The sequence below is a fragment of the Piliocolobus tephrosceles genome, chromosome 8 (genome assembly GCF_002776525.5).
Source record: "Piliocolobus tephrosceles isolate RC106 chromosome 8, ASM277652v3, whole genome shotgun sequence".
Classification (NCBI taxonomy): domain Eukaryota; kingdom Metazoa; phylum Chordata; class Mammalia; order Primates; family Cercopithecidae; genus Piliocolobus; species Piliocolobus tephrosceles.
Genome location: NC_045441.1, coordinates 87,017,709 through 87,040,912, shown reverse-complemented (window position 1 = coordinate 87,040,912; position 23,204 = coordinate 87,017,709). Strand labels below are relative to the sequence as shown.

The following is a 23,204-nucleotide window of genomic DNA, read 5'->3' as shown; positions in this document are numbered from 1 at the left end:
ACACATGAAAATAAAGAAAAGATGTCTGATCTAAATGGCAGGTGGATGTGATCAGTAAATCTTTAGCCCTTGAACTTAAAGCTAAAATGTATGTAGGAATTAGATGGAAAAGAGGGAAAAGGATTTCAAGTGTAGGAGGCAGCATGTGTTAATGCATTGCAGCAGGAAGGAGCCAGGATCATGGCATATACTAGGGAGTGAAACATGGTCAGTATGACTGGGACACTGTCTCAGCCTGTCCATGCTGAATTTACCCTCCTATAATAAAATACCTGATACTGAGTAATTGATAAATAATAAAGATTTAATTCTCATAGTTCCGGAAATAAAGTCCAAGACCAAACTGTTGGCATTCAGTGTCTAGTGAGGGCTTTTCTTGCATCCTCTGGATGGGAGGAACACTGTGTCCTCACATAGAAGAAGGGACCAACCCTTGTTCCCTCAGCCCTTTTATAAGATCACTAATCTTATGAGAGTCCTGCCTTCATGACTTAATCTCCTCCTAAATGCCTCACTTCTTAATACTATTACATTGTTGTTTAGGTTTCAACATATGAATTTTGGGGGACATATTCAGATCACAACAGCAACCGAGAGAGAATAGGGAGGTAGGTAGAGTCCAAATAATGTAGGTAACATAAAAAATGTTGCAGATCATTTTAATGAGAAAAGGGAGCAATGGAATTTTTATTTTTTTATTTTATTTTATTTTTTTAATTACATGATTTTAACCAGATTTGAACAGAAGAATGGCCACTTGGCCCAGGTAGAAGTAGATGAAGTGTTTAGTTTCATGCGTCAGGTATATCCTAGTTCCTCCCCACCATGCAATGCCAAGTGGGATTGTACTTCTTGTCAAATTCCTTGTTGTTATGAGCCGCAATGTCCTCTATGTTGTTTTTATCCAGCGCCTGAGTAGTGCACTCCACTGAGTCCTGTTGCATCTCTTCCAACATGTCCGCATTTTTGATCACGGCCTTTCGGTCGCACATGGTCACCATGGAGAACTGCAACGGTCTTTCGGGGAAGGTGCTAGCACCGCTCAGGCCCCGCTGGAGCTGCCATGGCTACCGAAGCCCTGGAGCCACACGCCTAGTGATCCATTGAAAAACAAGGACTGCAGCCTAAATTCCAAATACCAGAGACTGAAATTTTCAGGCTTGCTAAGGGAATACCTCGTTGTTTGAATCTTTGCTGTGTTTTGTTCAGGGCATTCTCTGTATTAGTTTGCTGTGGTTATGAAACAATTAGCAGAAGAGCCTATGTTTGTAATTATTTTCTATTCCATACTTCTGCCCCACGTTTTTTTCTCTCAAAATCCATTCCTTTAAAAAATAAATCTGTTGCAGATGAAAAACGTAAATAAATAAAAAGACATGATTAAATGTACGTTTTGAAAATAATTCTATTTCTGTAGTGTGGCAAATAAATAGGAGGAAAGCCAGAGTCAATATAGGAAAACCCATATTTAGACTAATAAAGTGATCTAAAGAAAAGATAAAGTTTGCTTGAAATAAAATGAAAACAGTGGAAGTGGAACAACGTATACTTGTTCAGAGCAGGAATCGCAGTGAAAATGCTAATAATTTGGATATGATAGAGGAAGAAGTAAGAATTATCCTAAACCGAGCAATTGGATAGACTCAACATTTTCTGGGAGAGGCAAAGTTGGTTAGGGTTATGCTTATAAATTAAAGCTTGATCATGGATTTTGAACACAATATCTGTGCTCAGATTTTTCAACCGAAGTAAACTTTTGGAGACTATTGCATAAGTTTAATTTGCTATGAGTATTGAAAAAATTATTTATGAAGTTATAAAGTTTAATCAAACCAATGTTTTCTAAAAATATTTGTTGAGAGTCCTTTTTAAAATCATTTATAAAATCATATTGAGAAACTGAAATGAACAAATATTATAAAACATTCTTTTAAAGAAGATGGATGAATACATATCTTTCAGGAAGCCCAGCATAGTTTCTTTTGACCCCTATTTTAAATTGTTTGAAAAGACAATGTATCTGAGGTGAAAAACAGTATACAATTAATGTACAGAGAATGATAAATTTGGGGTCACATTTTAACAGCAAAACTGGGAGAGAGACTAATGTCACATTGAAAACATTGAGCTAACTGATATTAATTTCTATAGCTAATTGTATTGAATCTGTTTATGTGCTTAGCACTTTACATGTTTAACTAATATATTCATAACAATTTGATGAATTAAGAAATAGCATTATTTTTATTTCAAAGACCATGAAACAGACTCAGGAGAGTTATATTTCTTACAAAAGATTACCTGCAAGTGCAAAAACAAGAATATAAATTTGTGTGGTTTCTATCCATCTCAAAGACAACCCAAATCTCCATGAAAGGGAGACACAAAAATATTTATGAGAAACACTGCCCTGTATTTTATGTTTCTGTTCTACAAAATGAGATGTTATACAATAAGATTTAATAAAATATAAAAAACTAGAAAACTGCAAAGTCTAATAACTTTGGATCAGACTTTCAAAATTAATCAAGGAGAGTATTTTAGATGATTTTTCTCTATGTCACCTGGAATAGGTGTGGGGGATTGGCAAACTGTGAATTATTTGGCTATGACATGATGAATAATATCTGAATGAAAAATATCTAGACATAAGACCCTAGCATGTGCTTCTTAATCACTTTTTGGCAGAATTGAAGCTTCTCATTTGTTTGCTAGCCAAGACTCTTAAGATTAGGTATGGCATCATTATGCATTAGAATGCTTTTATAGCGTATTTCTTGGAAGGATTTTTTGAGAAGCCTTACATCTTAGTAAATGGAAACATAGACCTTTTAAGGTAATGTCCATGAATGAACTCAATGTAATTTTCCATTTTTTAACAGCTGCTGTTCAAGGAGATTATATATATATATATGGCAAACAAATAGCACTTTATAATGTTTACAGGTAGACTTTTTGCTATATTTATTAAAAAGTAAAATCAAAATGCTAAATGGTAGATATTAATCAGACACAAAATAATGCATAGGTTCCACATGTATAAGTTGGTTTTGATGTCATGAAAGAAAGTGCATTTAAATGCTTTGATTAACTGACATAACTAAGAAAAACTCAACTTTATGACCAACTGGGAATAATCTTTGGTGGAAAGTTGGCCTATAATTACTTGTGTCTTATTTGCCTCTGGCCCCTTTTTTTTAAATTTGGCTTTTACACTGCTGTTAACAGTTTTTAGCCTCCAGGGACATCAAGTTTTCCAACATTCTACCAGTAAGGAGAAAAAATGCTCTGAAAGAGTCCTGATATTCAAAGGCTCTTATGCAGAGTCCTTGGGACACTTTATGAAGTCACTGGTCCACACAATTGAGCTTCTAGTGATACTAATAATAGAATTATAAGAAAATATTGAGTATGAATTCATTTTCTTTCCTTGGCTCTCTCTTGTGTGATACATATTTGGTATCCCTTTCTCCTATGTGGTTTCTATGGAAAAATAAGGTCTGAGGTTTTAGTATTATTATTATTTTATTATTTTCTTAATAACGTAAGCATTCACCTCTCCCCTGAATGATCAGCAAAAACGTGAGTGGAGGCCAACAACAATAGCAAAAATCCTAAGCTGGCTTAGAGATTCTCTACTTCTTTCTATCTTATATGCTGTTATTAATCATTTATCAGTAGAATTTATATGATCTAGAAGAAAAAGATTATGGTACAATCCCAGGGAAAATACACAAAAAACTACCACTGTATCTGTTTCTAGTTAGCATCCTAAAGTAAAACTTAAAGAAAGGCCCTAGAGAATAGTATGTGACTTGGCCCAGCTTACAAAGGTAGAAACCAAGTACGATTTAGAATCAAGTGCTGGGTAGAAACAAATATTTGCCTTGAGTATTGTCTTCAATGGAGGCAAAAACAATTTGGATTTTCATACTTTTCGACAGTGGAATAAGTCTAAGACAATGAGTCCTATAAGATACTGGATTACAAATCTTAGAATCACATTCCACGAATACATTTTCCTCCCTCAACAAAATTCCGTCAATCTACATTAAACCATTAAGACTGAAATGGTTTTAAAAATTGGCAAGTAAATAAAACAGTCATAGGGTTTTATTGGACTTTAAGTTCTCACATTCCTTAAATTATACCATGGGCAAACATAAATTTACAATTTATCTGTCTTAACTTTGCCCCTACATTTTGTGAGGTGAAAACATTTCAATTTCAGTAGCTAAGCGATTTCAATGTCCAGTGACTTTGCAAAAAAGTCTACTTTGTCTGACTACCTGAATACACAAGTCCATCATTCTTAAAACAAAATATTTGCCTCAACACTTCTTTTGTTGGCCAGTATAAACTAGTATATAGCTAACTAGTATAAACTAGTTAATTTTTGTCAGCTCTTGTCTTGATAATCTACTTTACCTGGGACACTTATACCTTCCTCTAAGATTTGAATCTCACCCTGTCCTTACCATTATTTCTTAAAACCTTAAAAATGTGCCCTCAAAATCCTGTCCCAAAACTGGAATCTTGAAGCCTGCTGTTGGGCCCACTGATACTATTCACTTGTCTAGATCTTTGAAGCTTATTGGTCCTATGTCAAACTTTCCTACTTATCCGTTAAAATGTTCACTAATTGTCTTTGAGTGAACTTGTCCTATTTATTACCAGTTACTATTCTATCCAAATTCAGATCCTGTTTGTCCAGCTGGACTGACTGTGGTGTATGAAATCACGAATCTTGGTTCAATGTTTAGTCCTGATAGTGACCTAGCTGAATTTGTTAATAGAATTAAGCTTTATTTTCTTCTCCTTCAATATGGGGACAGAGTTAAGCATCTATGATTTTATATCTAATTAATATAGAGAAAGGATTGTCATAGATATATAAAAATTATATAGATAAGTATGTAAAGTTGATTCAATACTTATTTTATGAATAAGCACTGTAACAAGCTCTTTATTGAAATGATAATAATCTAGGGATTGTTATGATTTCCATTTAAGTGACTTGATAAGATCTCAGACTTTATTCTGAATCCAATACATTATGGCTATTATGACTTAGTTTATACTACTATTTTAAGAAATAGAGATAAAGCCCTTGGCATTGTCCCTGATATTTAAGTGGCAACTCCACCTGTCCTTGTGGCTGAGTTTAAGACAGACAGGAGTCCTGATATGGTTTCGTTGTGTCCCCACCCAAATCTCATCTTGAATTGTACTCCCATAATGCCCAAGTATTGTGGGAGGGAACTGTTGGAAGATAATTGAATCATGGGGGCGGTTTCCCCCAAACTGTTCTCCTGGTAGTGAATATGTCTCATGAAAGCTAACGGTTTTATCAGGGCTTTCTGCTTTTTGCATCTCCCTTATTGCCTCTTTGCTTGCTGCCATCCATGTAAGATGGGACTCGCCCCCCTTGCGTTTCACCATGATTGTGAGGCTTCCCCAGCCACATGGAACTGTAAGTCCAATTAAATCTCTTTCTTTTGTAAATTGCCCAGTCTTTCATATGTCTTTATCAGCAGCATGAAAACAGACTAATACAAGTCCCATCATTCTCTGAGTGTGTAATATTCACGTCTAGTCTCTCTGACCTAAGTTAACAACATACGTGCTGCAAAGCTATCACCAACTAATGTTGCCTCCCTTGCGCTGCATCTGTAGCTTCTTTATATTTTATTTATATCCCAGTTGATTACTTCCTATTTTCTACCCAATTATGTCTTTAACAAATCTTAAAGATATTTTTTAAAAACCCACTACAGTATGTATATTGCAGACACAATTCTGTTTTGGGTAATTGTTTTAACCAATAGTAAATTTTTTAACCTGAAGTAAAATGTAATGTAACTGAACTAAAATTAATGTGAACTATAAGATAAATTAAATACATTGACTGTATCTTGCATGAACTACATGACTGTCTATAGAATACCTACTACATGGAATGATCTTTGTTGCTAACAATTAGTAGACAGAAAATTCTTAAATTGTTTTTAAAAGTCAATTTGTCTGAAGACCTTGGAACAAAATGAAATATCATTGACTGACCACACAAGTTGGTGCTTTTGGAACTTAATTCTATCACTATTAGATATAGAAGAAGTAATTTGCTTAAATTCTTATTAAGTAGAAATATTGGTATCAAAAACTGTGAAGCGTCTGAGCATTTACCCTAAGTCATTGCTGACAAAGATAGAAGACTTGTGGTCACATATTACTCCTGGCACAGCAAATAGTATGAACTTTATGTTTGTGTTGGCTCTCACCACTCTGCATGTCCTACAGGGGTGACACAAATAGGTGTAGGTGGATGTCTCATAGGTAGTAGGTTGGTGTCACAGTTGAGAAATGTCAAGCTTAGAGAATCTGAGTCTTTTACAATGAATTGCAAACCTGCCTGATCTTGGCCTTTGAAGGGGATGTTATATTTATTATGCTTGACAATACAATAAAATGGGGGAAACACTCTCTGCTCAAGACAGAGACACTTTTTCTCCCTTCCAAGGTTCTTCACAGTATAAATATCCTTGACAAGATTGTCCAGGATACAGGCTATCAGTACTTTTTGCAAGATGTATAGAAATGCAAAAGATTCATGTAGAATTGTCTCCTAACAGTTGATTAACTGACACATTCTTTGATTAGATTCCAAGTTATGCTTTAATTAAAATTCAACAGTTCTAGCTGGTAATATCGAAAGTGAAGAAATTGATTTATCCTGGTTTTGGGGGCTCAACTCACATGGCTATTTCTGTGTATCCACAATATTATTTTATACTATTCTGAATAACTGATTCCAGAAAATATAATCATGCTTTTGGTACTGTAAGGAGTCGATTTCATTTATAAAATATTGGTGATGGTGCTGCCAGATGAAGTCTGTGGCGATAACTACACCAGAGTATTTCTGGTGACAGATATACCAGAATACATAGAGGAAGAATCTATAGAACCAGACAAAATTTCAGTTTTTGTAGTTTTCATCCTTTGCATTAGTTCATTCACTCAACCTATATGCCTATTCTATATTTAAGATATGGCCAGCATAATTGTATGTATGCTAGAAATATTGTGGTGAATAAAACGGAAAAAACGTTTCCATCTTTTGGAATTTAGAACCTAGTGGCACACTGCATCTTTTCCCGGTAAATCATGACTATTTAAGAGAAACACAGTGAGCAACTTCCTGGTAACTACCAATTAATGTTATGGCCCCATTACCATGCAATTAATAATCGAGAAAGTCGATATTACCACCTTTGACACTCAAAAAGATGAAAAGTGTAGTTATTTTGTCCTACGAACTGATTCCCTTTCCTATTTTATGCTTTATTTTTCTTCATAGTTGCTAATAGCCTGTGTGTGGGTGTTTATCTTATAAGTAAAACTTATTTATTTGCAAATGTTTATTTTCTACTAGAATGTAGGATGCACTACAATATAAGAAATCAGGGATTTCTGTCTGTTTTATTCAGTGTTACATACAGATAAAATAAAAAGTTCTGACACAGAGTGAGTACTCAATAAATATTTGTTGACTAAATTAAATGGATGAACAAAATAGATTCCCAGGGAGCAAAGGGTTCCCTAGATATTCCCAAGGGTAACTGGAGTTGAAGAAGAAAAGGTCTCCATTTGGTATTAGGTGTAGCATATCTTTGTATTAACAGAAAAAAAAATCCTATGTGAAACTTTGTTGGAGGCTGTAATTAAAATATAATTAGGGTTGGAATTAAAGTATAATTGAAGTTGGAATTAAAGTATAATTGGGGTTGGAATTAAAGTATAATTCATTTAATACTGAATATATATGAAAATAAGAAAGTATATTTATTACTTTTAATGGAAATATGTTTATACCCTCCATTCTAATGTGGCCTGGTGTAAAATGGTTTCATGTATAAAAGTGATCATGAAACTTCTTTTGAGCAGAAAACAGACCTAAAATTCACCCAGACACAAAGAAACAAGATATTTTCTTAAAATATGACTTGGTATGCAAAGACCAGGGCAATCTCTCCATATTTAGTTTTAAATCTCAATGGAAGGCAATTAATTTAAGGTGTATGAAAGGATAAGTCCAGAAACATGTTTAATGAAGACTTTCCTATGCCAAGGATGGTGATTATACCAATTGCAAATGATAGATTTATGTTTTTAGCTTTTCCCTCACATATGCCAGCTGGCCTGGAATAGAAGAATTTGAGTTAAAATACACTTCACCATTGTACTAAAAATATCATTTTGACTTGAACCTTAGGACTGAAAGGCCTAAGATAATAGTCTTACTTGTAATGCATACCTTTAGAGATAATATTTTAGACAGTTGCAAAATAGGACAAAAGAGATGACTCTTTAAAAAACATATAATGAATTCTTGACATTTCTGTAGTTTGGCTAAATCCAGTGTAAAAATGGTTTCAGGAAGTGAGATGTTTTATATAATTTCATTTTATAAATAAGAATATGCGTGTTCTTTTAGTTTAAAAATCCCCAAATGCAATGAGTATCATTCACACTGCTTTTGCCTGAGGAGGAAAACAAATTTTCATCTTGTTTTATTTTTTATTTCAATAGTTTTTAATTCAGAAAATCAAGTTTTAAAAATTATATTTATGCCTTGAGAATATCCTTAAGTATTTTTTAGAAAGCAGCCGTAATAAAGTAAAAAATAACTATGAGCAACAAGCTAAAAAAGAATTTTATTCATAAGCAATAAAAATCTCTATGTGATGATACTAAGAATTTTTCAAACTCAAGGGAAAAAGTGACCCAAATCATTTCACAGGTGTCACATTTAGAGAGGAGATAGCATCATTTATTATCGAAGTATTACTAAATCAGTAAAAAAGACATTTAAAAATATCTAAGCCCTCTATATGTTTTAGACAATATTTATATTTCAATCTACAAAATAGTAAGTTATGTATTAATATTTGGAAAGCACAGGAACCCATGACTTGATGGGACTTCTTTCTATAATTCTAATTACTAAATTTAATTCATAAGAAAAATAAGTTGTAATTCTAAGGTGGTTCAATTTATAAGTGAATGATGTGAAAGAGTCAACACTGCTTTTACTAAGTTATACAAAAGAACTACTGACAGAGAAAAAATTCATAAGCCAATACATTTCACAACGTATTTTTAATCAAAGAAAGATTAAAATACCAAACAATAGCCGTTCAGACTAACCTTTTATTCATTAGTAGATTACACCCATTAATCCACATCACAGTTTTCTTATTTTGTCTCTGATAATTCTAGAATTTTTGTTTCTTATTAATATTTAATATTTAGTTGATGGTTTAAACAAATTCTTCAGTTTGGTGAGACATTCACACACACACACACACACACATGTGGATGGTCTTTTTAAGACAATGCTGCTCGACTGAATCCATCTTTGCCAGGTAAACTACGACTCTCCCAGAGAGCCAACACTAGCAACTGCCTAAAAACTACAACCACCCCTTTGCCTTCATCCCTATGTATATAATTTCTACCCTCTTACCAATGAATATAGTTCTTTTTTTAAAAAATTAGGATAATGCTGGGGAGTAGGAATGGGAAAGGGAAAAGAAAGAAGCATGGACTTTGGAAAAATTTGACCCTGAAGCTACATTCATGCCTAACAGAGTTTTTAAAAAATGAAATAAAATAAAATAAAATAAGTCTTCAGATGGTAGAAAACCCAAGAGCTGTCTTGCCACACAATGATCAGAATAAGCACTAAGATTCTGGTGACTTCTTATAACACCTGTTTATAAATATCATTTAATCCTCATAGAGCTCTTTGAGGCAGATGCTTTGTCAGGACCTCTTTAAATATACAAGAGATTAATTTATCTCAACTCTGTATTATATATTTTAGCTAAAATATTCTGACTCAAGATCATGAAGTGCAGTGGTTTGCAGTTTGAGGAATAGTGACAAGGACACTTCACCCACACCGCCTCAGAAGTCATGCTCAAATTGCATTTGGGCTTCTTTAAACTACATATATCACAAGTCTGCTCAGAGTTTAACAGAGAGGCTACTCCACCTAATTATATATTATTTATATTAAATTTCCCCTTGCCCCAATCAGGAAGATTATTTTATACATTTATTATATAGTTAGAATTTTTTTGTTGCCACCTGCCTTATTTTGTGGGATCCTCTGACTTCCTGAATGATTTTTAAAATTTACAAATATTACAGTTTATTATTTATCTTATAAAATTCTAAACTTTAAAAAATGCGTAATGTCATGTGTTCACCATTACAGTATCATACAGAAGGGTTTGATCATCCTAAATCTCCTCATGCTTCACATTTTCATTCCTCCGTTCATGAACACCTGCAATCATTGATATTTTACAGCCTCTATAATTTTGCTTTTTGTGGAATGTCATACAGTTGAAATCACACAATGTGTAGCCTTTTTCAGACCAGCTTCCTTATCTTGGCATTATGTATCTGAGGTTCCTCCATATCTTTTCATTGTTTGATAGCTCATTTTTAAAATCACTGAATACACGTGATGATGTAACACAGTTTGTTTATCCGTTCACCTGTTAAAGACATCCTAGTTGTTTCCAATTTGGTTGTGAAGATGAATAAGGCTAAACATTCCTGTGCATGTTTTCATGTAATCATAGTTTTTAATTCAATTAGATAAATACCTAGGAGAGCTACATCATATGGTAAACCTATTTTCTTTCTTTGTAAGAAATAGTCAAATTCTCTTCCAAAATGGCTACATAATTTCATATTCCCATCAGCAATTAGTAAGAGTAACTATTCTTCCACATTCTCATCAGCATTTGATATTGTTAGTGTTTTGAATCTTAGCCATTCTAACAATTCTGTTGTGGTATGTCATTGCTGTTTTAGCTCAAAATCCCCTAATCGCAACTGACATCATCAAGCATCTTTGCATATTCTTGTTGCAGTTTGCCTTATCTTATTTAGTGAGGTGTTTACTGTGATCTTTTACCCATTTTTCAACTGGAATTTTTTATTTATAGCATTCTATTCTATAAATTTATCTCTAAGCACTGCTTTTACTTTATCCCACTAATTTTGTATTTTTATTCATTTTTAGTACAAAATACTTGTTGATTTCTCTTGAAACTTCTTTTTTGAACCATGTGTTACTAGAAGTATGATGTTTAATCTCTATTTTTAAAATATTCAGCTCTATTTCTGTTACTGACTTCTAGTTTAATTCCTTGTAGTCTGTGAATATACATTCTATGAGTTTTATTCTTCATTTTTTCTTTAGAGTGTATTTTAGGGCCCAGAATGTGGGTTCTCTTGGTGGAGGGTCCATGTGAGCTAAGAAGGCATCATATCATATTGGTTGAAATATTCCATTCTATCAATTAGATATGTTTGATTGATGATTGTGTTCCATTCAACTGTGTCCTACTAATTTTCTGCCCGCGTTATCTGGCTGTTACTGAAAGAGAGGATTCAATTCTTCATCTGTAATAGTGAATTTCTCTATTTCTTCTTATACATCTATCAGTTTTGCATCATATATTTTGACACTGTGTTGTTAGGGGCATACACATTAAATTTTATTTTGTACTTTTGGAAACTTAACCTCTGTAACATTATGTAATGACCCTCTATTTCTGTCTATTTTATTTGCTGTAAAGCTTACTTTGTCTGAAATTAATATAGCTACTCCAGCTTTCTTTCACTTAGAATTAGCATGATACATGTTTCCATTCCTTTACTTTTAGCCTGTGTCTTTATATCTAAAGGGAAATTTTGTAGATAATGCATAGGTATTTTTTTATATAGTCTGATATTCACTATTATTTAATTTGTACATTTAGGCCACTCAAAAAGTGCTTATCAACCACTTTTTAAAGTGCTTTTTTATATAGCTGGAATTATATCTACTGATTTGTAACAATTTATTCTGTGCATTTTTCTTTGCCATTTTCAGTTTTCAGATTTTTCTTATTTTTCTGGTTTTATTGAGAATCTTACATTATTCAATTTTGTCTCCCCTCAATGAAATAAATTTTATTTCCTTAAAAAATGTTTTAGTGATTGCCCTAGATTTTGAAATGTACATTTTACAACTAATTGGAATTCTTTTTCAAGTAACCCTATACTTTTTTTGAGTAGTGTTAAGTACCTTCTAACAGAGTAGTCCTAATTTCTCCCTCCCATTGTTAGTGGTGGTGAATCTGTACACATCTGCAATAGCCTCAATTCTTGCTGGTTACTCAGACAAAAGAATTGGCCTGGGGGGGAATAAGACAAAAGGGGAGACCCAGGCAAGTTTTGGAGCAGGAGTAAAATTTTATTAAAAAGCTTTAGAGCAGAAATGAAAAGAAGTAAAGTACACTTGGAAGAGAGCCAAACAGGTGACTTTAGAAATCAAGTGTGTGATTTGACCTTTAACTTAGAGTTTTATATGCTGGCATGCATCTGTGGTCTTGGGTCTCTTCTCCCCTGATTCTTCTCTTTGGGTGGGCTGTCTGCATGTGCAGTGGCCTGCCAGCACTTGGACAGGGCCGCATGCGCAGTGTATTACTGCAGTTGTATGCACGCTCACTTGAGGCATTCTTCCCTTACTAGTCAAGTGTTTCTATAAAGTCATATACCAGTTAAACTCTGCCATTTTGCCTCCTAGCATGCATGCTTGAGCCCACTTGCCCAACTCCTGAGATCTTATTGGGAAGCTGATCAACAGTTTCAGGTTTTTCTAGCTATTGGTGCCTTTCTCTGGCACAGGCTGCTACCAATTATTATTTAAGAGAGACAGTTAAGTGCCTGATCATCATCTGATGGTCACCTGACGTTCCTGCTGGTAAGGCAGGCCCTCTCCTGTCCTATTCATGTCTGACTAGCTACCTACTGCAGCACCTCTCTTGTAATATTGATGCCACTTACTTACTTATTTGTATAACATTATGACTTTGAACAAATAGTAATCTATCAGATAACTATTACAGATCTATTAGATCTATAATAATAACTATTTATAGATCTATTTTATATAACTATAATAATAACTATTTACAGATCTATTACATAACTAGCTAGATTCATTCCTTTTGACAATTTGTCATAAAACATAGGAAAACAACATTTTATTTTACCGATATTCATTGCTTCTCAGATGCTCTTTCTTAATGGAGCTCCAATTTTGTATATAATTTTCCTTCTTTCTGAAGAACTTCTTGTAATGTCTCTTTCGGGTAGTTTTTACTAAACCTACTAGTAAAAAATATTTCCTCAGGTTTTGTTTTTCTGAGAAAGTATTTATTTCTGCTTCACTTTGGAATGATCATTTTGGTGAATAAATTATTCTTAGTTGGAAGTTTTTTTTCAGCATGTGAATATTTCACTTTACTCTTTTCTTGCTTCTATTGTTTCCAAAGAGAAGTTTGATATAGTTCCTCCCTTGTGTCTATCTTGTTTCTTTTTCTTTATATGAATGTCAAGGTGTATATTTTTTGGTCTTTATTTGCTTAGTGTTTTCTGGGTCTGTGTTTTAGTATCTGTCAATAATTTTTAAAAAATCAGTTATTACTATTTCAAACATTTATTGTGTTCCTTTCTCTTTCTTCCCTAGTATTTCAATTACACATATATTACTCCTTTGTAATTATCCTACAGTGCTTCGATATTCTATTATGTCATTAACTTTTTTTTCCTGTTTATTTCTGTTTGAAAAATTTCTATTGACATAATTTAAAGCTCATTGACTCTTTTTCTCAGATGTGTCGACAAAAGTCATTTTACATTTCTTTCGCTATGCTTTTGATTTTTGGCATTTCCTTTAGATAATTTCCCAATGTTTCTATTTCTCTGCTTACATTACCCATACCTTCTTATATCTTGTCCACTTTTTTCCATTAGATCCCATAAATCATCGATGAATACTGTATTAGTCTGTTCTCACACTGCTAATAAAGACATACCTGAGACTGAGTAATTTATAAAGGAAAGTGGTTTAATTGGCTCACAGTTCCACTTGGCTGGGGAGGCCTCACAATCATAATGGAAGGCAAAGGAGAAGAAAAGTAACATCTTACATGGTGACAGGCAAGAGAGAGAGCATGGACAGGGGAACTCCTTTTTATAAAACCGTCAGATCTTGTAAGACTTATTCACTATCATGAGAACAGCATAGGGAAGACCTACCTCCATGATTTAATTAATCCCACTAGCTCCCTTCTATAATAGAGGGGAATTACGGAAGGTACAATTAGAAATTTGAGTGGGAACACAACCATACCATATCATTCTGCCCCTGGCCCCTTCCAAATCTAACATCCTTTTCCCATTTTAAAACCAATCATGCCTTCCCAACAGTCCCCAGAAGTCTTAACTCATTTTAGCATTAATTGAAAAGTCCACAGTCTAAAGTCTCATCTGAGACAAGGCAAGACCCTTCTGCCTATGAGCCTGTAAAGTCAAAAACTAGTTACTTTCTACATACAATGGGGGTACAAGCACTGGGTAAACACACTCATTCTAAATGGGATAAATTGGGCTAAACAAAGGGCTATTTATGCAAGCTCAAAAATCCAACAGGGCAGTCATATAGTAAAGCTCTGAAATGATCTCTTTTGACTCCAGGTCCCACATCCAGGTCATACTGATTCAAGATGTGAGTGGGCTCCCATGGCCTTGGGGCAGCTCCGCCCCTGTGACTTTGCATGGTACAGCTCTGCTCCTGGCTAATTTCATGGGCTGGCATTGAGTGCCTGCAGCTTTTCCAGGAATATGGTGCAAGCTGTTGGTAGATCTACCATTCTGGAGTTTGGAGGATGGTGGCCCTCTTCCCACAGCTCCACTAAGTAGTGCCCCACTGGAGACTCTGTGTGGGGTTTGCATCCCTTCTGCACTACCCTATCAGAGGTTTTCCAGGAGGGCTCTGCCCCTACAGCACACCTCTCTCTGTACATCCAGGCAATTCTACACATTCTCTGAAATCTAGGCAGAGGTTTCCAAACCTCGATTCTTGACTTCTGTGTACCAGCAGGTCCAATACCATGTACTAGCTGCTAAGGCTTGGGGCTTGCACCCTCTGAATCAATGACCTGAGCTGTACATTGGTCCCTTTCAGTCAGGGCTGGGAAGCAGGGCACCAAGTCCCTAGCCTGCACAGAGCAGGAGGGCCCTGGGTCCAGCCCAGGAAACCATTTTTCCCTCCTAGGCCTCTGGACCTATGAAGGGAGGGACTGTTGTGAAGTTCTCTGCCATGCCCTGGACACATTTTTCCCATTGTCTTGGCAATTAGCATTTAGCTTCTAGTTACTTATGCAAATTTCTGTAGCCAGCTTGAATTTCTCCCCAGAAAATCATGTTTTCTTTACTACCGCATTATCAGGCTGCAAATTTTTTAAACTTTTATGGTTTGTCACCTCTTGAATGCTTTGCTGCTTAAACATTTCTTCTGCCAGATACCCTAAATCATCTTTCTTAAGTTCAAAGTTCTACAGATCTCTAGAGCAGGGGCAAAATGTTGTGTCTCTTTGTAGAGCAAGGGTGACCTTTACTTCAGTTTCCAACAAGTTTCTCATCTCCATCTGACACCAGCTCAGCCTGGACCTTATTGTCCATATCACTATCAGCATTTTGATTAAAGCCATTCAACAAGTCTCTAGAAAGTTCCAAACTTTCCTACATCATCTTGTCTTCTGAGTCCTACAAGTCTTTAGGAAGTTCCAAACTTTCCCACATTTTTCTATCTTCTTCTGAGCCCTCCAAACTGCTCTAACTTCTGACTGTTATCCAGTTCCAAATTCGTTTCCACATTTTCAGGTATCTTTACAGCAGCTCCCTACTATCTGGTACCAAGTTACTGAATTAGTTTGTTCTCATACTGCTAATAAAGACATACCCAAGACTGGGTAATTTATAAAGGAAAGAGGTTTAATTGACTGACAGTTCCACATTGCTGGAGAGGCCTCAAAATCATGGTGGAAGACAAATAAGGAGTAAGGTCACATCTTCCATGGCTGTAGGCGAGACAGAGCATGTGTAGGGGAACTTCCCTTTATATAACCATCAGATATCATGAGACTTATTCACTATCATGAAAACAGCATGGGAAAGACCTGCCCTCATGATTCAATTACCTCTTACCAGCTCCTTCCGAAGACAAGTAGAAATTATGGGAGCTACAATTTAAGATTTGGGTGGGGACAAAGCCAAAACATAAACGATCAAACTGTAAAAGATTTAGAGAGTTATATTCTGAGCAAATATGAGTAATCATGGCAGAGGACCATCTCAAGAGGTCCTAAGACAGTGTGCCTGAGGCAGTGAGGTTACCATTTAGTTTCATATATTTTAAGAAGACAGAAATTATAGGCAAACACTTAAATTAATACATATATGATATACATTGGTTCAGCATAAAGAGGCAGGTTACCTTGAAGTTGACAAGAGTGGTGGTGGGCAGGACAGAATTAAAACTCATAGTGGGATTCAAACATTTTCAGATTACTAATTGATTAAAAGAGTTAAGATTTCTAAAGACTTGTCAGTAGAAGCAATGCTTGAGTTAAAGAGGGCTATGAAGGCCAAGGTTCTTGTTATGCAGATGAAGGCTCCAGGTAGCAGTCTTCAGAGAGAATAGACATAAACGTCTCTTTTCAGATCTTAAAGGTGTCTGATTTATCTCTCTCTGATCCAGGAAAGAACTAGAAAAGGAAAGCCTGGCTGCATTAATGAAGATTCTCTACAGATACTTATTTCCTTCACAATAGACAGCTTTGCAGGAACATTTCAAAATATGTCAAAAAATATGCTTTGGGTTAAAATATTTTTATTTTCTTCAGGGTCTGCTATCTCTTATGTGATGCTATACCAGAATCAGATTGTAAATTGGTATCTTATGGCCACAAAAAGTCTGTTTTGTCAGTTTTATGATCTTTATTTTAGTGTTAATGCTTATAAGTTGTGCATAAATTCCAAAATGGAGGGGATATGTCAAAGTGTGCCCAACCTCCCTTCGCATCATGACCAGGAATTTAGTTTTATAGGTTTCTGTGGGGTCTGTTGGTCAAGAAGGGATCCATTTAGTCAGTTGAGGGGCTTAGGATTCTATATTTAGTTTACATTCTTAATCATAGTAATTTTAGATTCCTTATATGACAATTCTAAAATCTGTGTCAAATCTGAGTTTATGCTTGATTTTTCAATTTTCTCTTGCCTTAGCATGCCTTGTAATTTTTTCTTGAAAGCCATACAAGATGTATCAGTTACAGAAAATGTCCTTTAGTGTGGCTTTTATGATAATCTTGCTAGAAGGTAGCGTGTGAATAATGTTTGCTGTATTCTGTTGGTACTAGTGCTAGAGGCTTCAGTTTCCTTTAGTATTCTTGTTATCCCCGCTCTGCCTCCCTGCACACTCACCCCCAACTTTGGAAAGTTGGAAAGGTTTCCAAGGTTAGAAGTTGGTGTCTTATTGCCACACAGAGTCTGTTTTGTCAGTCTTGTAATCTTTCTTAAAGATCCTTATGATTCTAAAGATCATAAGACTGACAAATAAATAGATGGAAGTTTCAGCTTTCACAACTGTAATTCATTGTGATTTTATTGGTTTCCTGTTGATGTGATGGTAAGGTGTGGGGACAAAAAGTGTTTAATAATCTTGTGATTAAATCTCAATCTTTTAGTGGGACTGAGTTGTTGGACTGTGACCTTCACAACCTTTTATTTTTATTTTTTGCCTTTTTCTATCTCTCAGTAGAAAGAATGATGAAAGCCTGGGAGGATTTAGGGACTGGAGTTTGTTAATTGCCCTCCCTGCAGGTCAGATACGTTTTTGAGAAAATAGTTTTCCTTGCAGTGCTGTCTTTGTTATGGAGAAAATTATTTAGCTGTATTTCAAAAGGGTTATTTTTTCCCTGTTCTGCCAAAAATGTAAGGGTATTTTTCTTTGATCTTCATCATGAGAACCTGGTGTTGTTCTTGAAGGTAAAACTCACGAAAGTATCCTCCTACCACCTCAACCCTATGACTGGGTGACTAGGAGTTTCTCACTCTCAAGCTACACTTCCAGCAATTCATCAAAATTATCATGTAAGTGTTCTTATGAGCATATGACTGCAGCAGCTTCTGGCCCAAATAATCTGATGGCAAATATGCTCATCTTTATTCACCTGTCACTAGCTTTTAGGATGGTGGTTTTGCACTGTGACCTCAATTCTCTGATGCTTCTCTATTAAGTCATTGATTATTGGTTTGTTAAACATTTTCCTTGTTTATGTTTTTATTAGTTATTTATTTATTACTTCTTTCTCTTGAAATTGTTTTCTGTGATCTTAGTAGCACACTATAAACATAATTTTCTCCCTGGTTTTCCCTCTAATTCACAATAATTGAATATTACTTCTCTGTGTTTTATTATTATAATAAACACTAACTCTCTATTCTCTATTGTCCTTTGTGTTCACTTAGCAAACTTTACCTGGAAAGCTCATTTATGCTACTGTCTTCAGTGGTCACCTATAGAATTATGCCATGGAACTATTTTGTTTGGTCTAGACATCTTCCAAAGTTCTAGATGTGTGGATCCATCTATTTACTGAGCGACCAGACACCGAGGCATAAAATTACTGAAAACTGATTACTGAGGAGCACTCTCAAGAGAAAACCTGGTTAAATGTACATATTGCTCAGTGACCTTCCCCTCTTGCAGGAGTGAGCTCTTCTCCAGTTTCTGCCTGCTTTTGTTGTTCTCCAGTGTCTTTAAGAAGGTATCATCATTATAGTTATAGCTTATCTTAGTATCGATGGAAGGTTAATCTGACATAATGTTTTCTTTCATTATCAGAACTATATCTATTCTGAATGAAATTAAACCCTCAAAATGTATTCAAATTTATCTCTGTAGTTCACTACCTAAACCATTGTGAAACTGACACTGAGCACAATGCATTTACTATCTAGGGAACAGTTTCCCGAGTAAAGACTTTTTTTTTTTTTTTTTTTTACAACAACATATATAATTGAATAGGGCAACAAATGTACATAATTACTGAAGAGACAAATTATTTTCTGAATTCTATCCCTGACCTTATAACCCACTTTGAGTGAAAAAAAAAGTTTAACAATACAAATGTCAATGTGCGTATTTGATAGATTTATGTAAGAAAAGAAGAAAATGTTATGAATAGGCATAAATATGCTTGGCTGTATATTAATATATTTTAAATTATTTTTTGAAACTATTTAAGTAGACTCCAAGGCACTCAGCTTAAAAAAATAAAAATAAAAAATAAAAACAAACCTACGAAAAGATTCAATAGATACAATTTTTCAACACCACATTCTGGCTATTTGAAATTAAGAGATTCTGTTTTAGGTAGCCTGTATTGTAGATGGATAAGAAGAGTGGCAAGCACCCCATTTCTTTATAGTAAGTACTGTCATATACCTGCTGTAAGTATTCAGTAGTTTGTTTTCTCAATATTTACTTCAAGATAGTATTTTTTTCCTTTTGTCAGGGAAGAAGGTTTGCACTGGCTTCATATATTGGTCTAATTTTATCTTTTTTTTTTTTTTTTTTCGGTCTTTATCCTTCTGTCTTACTGGGTTCCTAGGCTCTCTGGAAAGTCAATACCATAGTACTAAACATGAAGAATTAGGGGAGGATGACAGGACATACATAGGTTTTAATATTTAACAACACATTGATCAACACGTTGACCAAATACACTAATTATTTTAAAATAAATTGCCTTAATTAGTAGGGAAATATGGTTATGTGTCTCATATTTGTTTTTTTTGTACTTAAGGAATATTAATATAGTTGCTAAATTGCTTTGCTCTTTAAAAGTGTTTTTGGAGCTCAATGTAATTAAAACATTTTTGTTGTTGTTGTTGTTGTTGTTGTTGTTGTTTTTGACAAGTTCTTACTCTGTAGTCCAGGCGGGAATGTAGTGGCAGGATCACGGCTCACTGCAGCCTCAGCCTCCTGAGTAGCTAAGGCTCCAGGCATGCACCACTCACACCTGACTTATTTTATATTTTTAGTAGAAACAGAGTTTTGTCACGTTGCCCAGGCTGATCTCAAACTCAGGGGCTCAAGAGATCTGCCCGCCTTGGCCTCCCAAAGTGCTAAGATTACAGATGTGAGCCACTGCATCACCTTTTTGATGTTCAGTTTATCAGCATGCGAAAAGATAACCAGGCTAATGTTCTAGTACATCCTCATCCCCACGTGTTACCTGTTATTGGAAGGTTGAAATGTATGTAATTAGACAAAACTTTTATTCTTCAAACAGTGACAAGTCTAAAATACGTGAATATTTCCTTGAGAGATAAAACATTGATTTAAAGTCACAATATATACATTAACAATATTAATTAACACTATTAAGAGTTTTTTTATTAAAATAGAAAGGAACAAGGGTACTAGCTACCTATAATTATGAAAATAGTAAACAAAAAAAACTTGGAGATCAGTTAATATTTTACCTAAAATTGTAAAGATCTAATATTTTTGACTCCGTTATCTTATTTAATTCTTATAATAATCATAAAAGACAGGAATTCATTTTCCTATTTTACATTTGGGAATATGGAGACCTAGTAGAGCGAAGAATTATTTCAAAGGCAGTGAAGCAGGGGTTGAACTCAGAACTGATTCTGAAGTTCATGCTCTTTACATGATATATTCTGAAGGCTTTTAGTATAGTGCATAATAATTTTAAAAAATATATTAATAATCTTTAATTATAAATATTAACTAATTATATAGTTTATTCCACTGGGATATTTATTTTAGAACCTTTTTTGTGACTTTGATAAAGTCTGAAAACTATTAAATTTATTATTATACTGTGTTTGTTTACAGCTTTGCAATGCTGATGAATATTCTCACCATATATAGGCTACTGTCTTTCCTTTTTAATTTACTTTTTATTTCAGAAGCATTTTAGATTTACAGAAAGGTTGTAAAGAGTACAAAAATTCCCATATACCCTACATGCAGTTTTTTTGTATTGTTAACAGGTAGCATTAATATGGAACACTTGTCAAAATTATCGAGGCAATATTGACATATTTTTACAGCAATTACTTTATTCATATTTTCTTAATTTTTACTTAATACTCTCTTTTTTGTTCTAACGTCCCATCTGTTAAACCACAGTATACTTGTCACGTCTTAAGCTACTCTTGGATGTTACTGTTTCTCAGACTTTTTTTTTCTCTCTCTCTGTAGAGACATTGACTGGTACAGATTTTCTTTGTTTTTGATGACCTAAAAATTTTGGAAGAGAGTTGATCAGGTATTTTGTAGACTGTCTCTCGATTTGTTATCGTCTGATTATTAGTAGAATGGAGTTAAGTGTTTTGTGGAGGGAGACTACAGAGGTGAAATAGTATCTTCATCACATCATATCAACGGCACACTCTGTCAACATGACTTATTACTGTTGATGCAAATCTTGATGCTGGCTGAGGTAGCGTCTGTCAGGTTTATGCATTGTGAAGTTACTGTCTTTGCCCTGCCTTCCATACTGTACCCTTTGGAAGAAAGTCACTATTCACAGCTACAGTTAAGGGTTGAAGGGCTATGCTCAGTCTTTTTTAAGGTAAAGAATCTGCATAAGTTATTTGATATTCTTATGTACAGGAAAGTTTTTTTTATATTCTTTCTTATTTATTTATTTATTCATTTATTCATTTTTCTGTCACCATGGACTTATAGATATTTATTCAATATTGAGTTATAATCCAAAAATTCCATCATTTATTTTGTTGCTCAAATTATTCCAATTTTGGACATTGGGAGCTTGTTTATTTGGCTTCTGTAACCTTCGACATTCCATCATTGTGGTTTTTTATGGAGCATTTTCTTATTTTCCAGCACTGCAAGGTGTTGTACACTAATTTTTCTTTCTTTTCTCCTTTTTTAGATTTGGGTTTAGCAGTATGCTTGGATAAAAGAAATGAAGCAAGGTAGGAAGGAAGAAGGGAGGGAAATCTACATTCATTCTTCATATTCCCTGGTCCAGTCCGGAAAACAACTATTTATCCAAAGGGCTGTGGTTCTATCTAATGGAGAATGGTATTAGAAACTAAGATCTGGTATAAAAATAAGATCTGGTATAAAAAATGACAGCTTTCAAACTGAAAATAATAAAAAAGCAAAATTGAAAAATCAATTTAGAGATAGAATATGCCAGAATTGTTAAAAATAATTTTGTAATTATTTGTTTGAAAGTAAATATTTACATTTTAAAGGGATTTTACGATAGTATTATCATAAACGAACAAGCATTCATAGTATTAAATTTTTCTAAAGAGACATAATATATCTGTTAACCACAAATATGTCACATGTCAAATACTACTCTAGATGTTTGGAATTTTTCTCTCTCCTTCATGTCTCACTTTGTCTCTTCCTGTCGCTCTTTTTCTGTCTCTTTCTCTCATTCTCTCTCTCTCACACACACACATATGCACACACACACATACATACACAATCACATATACACAAAAAAATCTTTAAAGACAAAAAGAATGTTTACAAAGCTTTTATAATCTATTCAAGGATGTGAGCATAATTTTAATATATTTATTACATAGCAAGTAAAGAGTGGTGACAATCTGATTTACATTATGAGGAGTGATACAAAGGGTCGCAACAATGGCACAAAGGACACTCAGTTGGCTGGTGCATGTATATCAATCTTATGACTTAAAAGAGCAGTAACCATAAGTATATCTGAATATTGTTTTAGCAATAATGCTACTTTCTAATAACTGCATTGACACATGATGACACACACTTAATTCTTCTAAATCATGAGTTGATATTCTTAAATGATCAGGTGAACTGTTTAGGGGAAATGTTAATGGTAAAATGGAATAAAATTTCCAGGTAAAAAGGATTATGCAAAGCTTGATCCAAATACTGCATTTGATTTTAATTAGTGAAATAATCTGAAATAGTGTTTTTTAAACATTTTTTAACATAGATAACTAATCTAAAATGAGTATTTTTAAAATTGTTGTGTTTTAATGATCAAATGTTGGTCATAAAACTATCTTAATTTATAAAATAGTCAAATTCAAACATCAGGCCAATACCCTTGAGGAATATAGATGCAAACTAAAATCCTCAACAAAATATCGATAAACCAAGCTCAGTAGCACATCAAAAAGCTAATCCATTATAATCAGGTAGGCTTTATTCCTTGGAGGCA

At 34.2% G+C, this 23,204-nt stretch overlaps 1 pseudogene; it reads right to left on the bottom strand.

The window, feature by feature from the left end:
* Nucleotides 1-727: 727 nt before the first annotated feature.
* Nucleotides 728-992, bottom strand: LOC111552380 (annotated as a pseudogene).
* Nucleotides 993-23,204: the final 22,212 nt, after the last annotated feature.